Source organism: Mus caroli, chromosome 1 (genome assembly GCF_900094665.2).
Source record: "Mus caroli chromosome 1, CAROLI_EIJ_v1.1, whole genome shotgun sequence".
NCBI classification, from domain to species: domain Eukaryota; kingdom Metazoa; phylum Chordata; class Mammalia; order Rodentia; family Muridae; genus Mus; species Mus caroli.
The window spans coordinates 16,333,812-16,338,639 of record NC_034570.1 but is presented as its reverse complement, the minus strand read 5'-3'; positions in this window follow the sequence as shown (position 1 = coordinate 16,338,639).

Below are 4,828 nucleotides of genomic sequence, written 5' to 3'. Positions count from 1 at the left end.
GAATGGGTGGGTAGGGAAGTGGGGGGCGGTATGGGGGACTTTTGGGATAGCATTGGAAATGTAATTGAGGAAAATATGTAATAAAAAATATTTAAAAAAAAAAAAGAATAAGACCACTACCACAATTTCTGATCCAAACTTGAAGCAAGCTTTAATATGACCAGGATGATAGATTCTGACCAAATGCATTCTTGGGTTCCCAGAAAATGATGACGAGTTCACCTTTTGCAGGTTAATAAAGGCAAAACCACAAGGCCAGCATATTTCCCATTAGTTCCAATCGGAGGCAAGCATACATCCTGACCTACCTCCTGTCTGCATACTTCCCATTGCATGTGATCAAGCACACCCAGTGCAGTTGGGCCAAGCAAATCTGTTTAGTGGCTCGTTATCTCCCATAAACAATAGTCTCCAGCATGTCAGGGAGTGTCTGTTCTTTGGCAAGGAGTTTACAGGTTAACTTTGGCTCTTGTTTTAAAAAAAATTGCTATTTAGAAAGGTAGACTGGAGGAGGACCCTAATGCACCAAGCATGATTTATTTTGGTGAACTTTAATACCAGCTTGGAGGCGGGCAAGATGGCTCTTCGGGTGAAGGCACTTGCTGCCAAGTCAGATCACTTGGATTCCGTTCCTGGAACCCCAGGTAGATGGAGTGAACCAACTCCATATTCTTCTCTGTCCCCCACGCACATATTGTAGCACAACTCCATGGAGTCTATCTCCCTTGGGCTCCAGGGACAGAACTCATCATCAGACTTGGCTGCTAGTGCCTTCCTCAGATAACTTGCTCTCGGTCCATAGCTAGTACATGGTGGAATTGATCCACACTAAGGGCCATCTTGATTAATAATTACACTTCTCCACCTAGGGAACTGTGATGTTGTTCCCTTCAAAGGGTTTAGAGTGCTCTTTGAGCTGGGGGGGATCAGAGCTTTATTCATGAATGAATCTCATGGACAAGACCACACAGATCTAGTAGGATGAGATGGCTGGGTACCAGTGTTCAGAGATGAAGCAAGACCTTCCAAAGTTAGGTAATGTTCTTTGAGCAATCTCAAGAGTGTTCCTTCTCCAAGGGCAGCAAAGCCTTTGGTACAGAGATCGATGTGTGCTCTTTCATATCTGGAAGCTGATGCTGCACTGTAGTTACTACCCTTTGGGCTATTAAATTAAATTTTTAAATTGATTTATAATGTGGGCTATTAGATTAAAAACTGCTAGTCTTTTAAATTAAGAGACACTCAAACTTTTATTTTTATTTCTTTTTTATTTTTATTATTTTTATTTTTTTCGAGACAGGGTTTCTCTGTATAGCCCTGACTGTCTTGGAACTCACTCTGTAGACCAGGATGGCCTCGAACTCAGAAATCCGCCTGCCTCTGCCTCTCAAGTGCTTGGATTAAAGGTGTGCGCCACCACGCCTGGCCTCTATTTTATTTCTAGCCTCTATTTTTATTTTATTTTATTCCTCATTAGTGGAACACTAGAAAATACCCACAATCTATCCCCTCCAATAGATGTTAAATGTGCTGTCCTAGATATTTTCACATGCACACATAGCTGCACGTTGTCAGCGTTTCATGGCTGTAAATGATGCTGTGAAGAACAGCTTTGCTATAAGTGTTGATGTGCACACTCCTCAGGACAGTTTCCTAGAGGTACACAAGCTATGGTTTTCACAAAGGATGATGCTGTACTGCATTTCCAGTGTATGTTTCCACATCTATGGATGAGGGAGATGTTTGATCCTGTACCCTTGCCCATCCTTGGCATGGCTGAGGCTTGAAATATACATATATAGCCAGTACTTCTCACACTGTATTATCAGTGGTACTTGGGATTCAGATTTGTGTTAAGTAATTTGACACTGTCCTCCTACCTTAAACATATAGCAAGTGTAGAATAGACAAGCCTCTCGCATTATTTAGTTTTAAGGACTGGATGTGGCATTTAGCAAAGTAGGAGCAGTTCTTGAAGTGACCTCCTGCATTTATCTTGTTAGTACAGAGGGGAAATGCCTCCCCCCCAAATTTATGTAACAGCTAAATGGGGAATCCTAATAGTCAAAAGCAAGGAGTGAATTCATCCCCCATTATCTTCAGAGAGCAAGCAGAGGTAGTCAGATGTCTACCAGTCTCAGACATATGTGTAGTCATCTAAACATTGTACCATACCAAACATACCATATTATACCACACCATATATACCATACATACTATGCAATGCCATACCATGCCATTCCATAACCATGAATATAATCGTTTTGTTAAAGAGCTGCTGGCACAGAGAAAATGGGCCCTGGAAGAGTTCTGTAGATTACTATTAACAAGCCTGCAATTCCAACACTTAAGAGGTAGAAGCAGAAGCATCCGGGGCTCAGTTGATAGCATTGAGAACCAGTTGGCGGCGCTACATGAGAACCTGTCTCACAAAAGCAAAACAACCCTTTCCCTCCATACAAAAGGATGGAGAAGGAGGTAAGGAGAGACAGAAGGAACAGGAGAGGGACAGAAATAGATTAAAGCAAGTTACGAGGCTACAATTCTTCAAGAATGGCTGTAAGAAAGCCATGTATGTAGTCTCTGGGTGCCTATGAGGGCTGGACCAGAGTATTTCTAGAATTCTGGAATACCCTTGATGTCCATAATGGAGAAGGTCATAAAACTCACCTAACTTGGATACCAGGTTTAGGGAGGCTCTGTATGGTACCAGGTGCTGCAGATAACAGCTGGATCATTCTGGAGTTGTTAGGTTACAATACAGCCTTTATAAGTGATACCAGCATAGTTTTTCTCATCCGCTCTCCTCTCCCACTGTGTAACACGCAGAGTGGAATGAGGCCCACCCCTGTGCTTTGTGAGCCTGCAAGGCAGAAAAGGGAATGTAGACCTTATCTCCTCCCCAGATGCCTCCTCCACCCTTTCTCCTTCATCCAGCTCCCAAGTCCTCACCTCTGCAAAGATGACCTGTGTCACACAGGAAACCCCTTTCATCCTGTGTTCATCAGCTCCTCTGCCAAAATTAGGAGACCCGGGGACTACTGTCCTGAGTCATAGCCAAGCAGAGGGAAAGTGACACATGCCCCGGGTGATGTGGTACATTTTGAACCTCCTGCTGAACATCCTCCTCTCATTCAGTCCTATTTTAAACTGGATTTTTATGGAAACGGAGCTAGGGCAGTTGGGATTCCTAGCATTTAGAGTTGGCACTGTTGATTCCACAGAAAGATGGGAGGAGTGAACTGAGGACCCATTCCCCATATGACTGTATCCTCAGACACACTTCCACTTCCCAGGCTGTGACTGCAGTATAATTAATCATAATATTCTTTAACATCTGGTCACATTTATTTACTCATTTAGAATGCCTGTCACATGCCACAACCCTTATGTGGAGGTCAGAGGGGCTTGTTCTTTCCTTTCACCAAGTAGGATCAAACTCAGCTCATCAGGCTTGGCAGCAAGCCTCTTTTCCCCACTAAGCTATCTATCTCACTGGCCCAAATTCATCTTCCACTTGGGCGTTCTGCAGGATCCTAAAGCACAGGCATCTTTGGAGGAGGCTTAGTCCCAAAGCATCCCAGAGTGTCACAACCACAAGCTCAACAACACGTAAGAGCCCGGCTGAAATGGTTGGTGTACGTTTTAAATCCCAGCACTCGGGAGGCAGAGGCAGTCAGATCTCTGTGAGTTTCAAGCCAGCATGGCCTACACATCGAGATTCAGACCAGGGCTGCTGAATAGTGAGACAGTTCCACAAAACCCGAAACTGAGTTTGCTTGTGTGCAAGTTTTGAGAATTTGCCCCAAGACATGAGAAATTAGTGATTTAGAGGTAAGAATGGGGTGATAGATCAAATTTCCTGCACCCCAACTTACCATCTCAAAAGTGCACTGCTTGTCAGTGATGGTTGGGGGAAAGTACAGGGACAAAAAAATCGCTGATTCCTGGTTCCTGCCTTACTTGGTATCAATGCATTGAGGAGAGATTTGGTGGGAGGAAGGCAGGAGCATCTTGAGGGTGTTGGACTTTACATTAGCAGACAGTGAGCAGGGCTTTCCCCAGACGCGGTGGCTGGGTAGTGCGCTGACTAATTCCATCCAGTTTAGTGCAGGAAATCAGGCTGCAGCTGAGTAAGTGAAAGTCTGCCTGGGACCTGCAATGTGGTTGTGCAGGGCTGCAGGCTATAGCTTCCAGGATACACAGCCCCCAACTCAGAACAGCACAGCCTTGCTGTTAGATTGACCCGACCCCTTGCCAAAGAACCACCCAGAGTGTAAGAGAAGAGGAATACGTCTTAGCTACAAAGATGCACAGGAAGTTTAAGATTTCTCTAGTCTTACCCAACAGACTTACAAGGACATTTGATTCTCAATTTTTCAGCTTCAGAAAATGTCTCACATTCCGTGAACCCAATGCATTTACTTTTGTTTGCTGGTTTCTTTATGTCACCCAAGCTAGCCCAGAACTCATGGTGCTATGGCCTCAGAGTCGGAAGTGCTGGGCTTGCTAGCATTCAGAACCACACCACATCCCAATGTAATTTTATGGGACATGCAGCAGTTTCTTGAATGTTCTTTAGAGTGGAGCACTTAAGTCTTCCAATATGATGGAGATACTCCAGGCAGCTGATGAAGATAAAGTCTCAGCTAGGCATGGTGGTATATGCGTTTAATCCCAGCACTTGGGAGGCAGAGGGAACTGACATCTGTGAGTTCGAGGTCTACATAGAGAGTTCCAGGTCAGTCAGGACTACATAGAGAGACCCTATCTCAAACAGATGAAAGAAAGAAGGAAAGAGAGAGAGAGAGAGAGAGAGAGAGAGAGA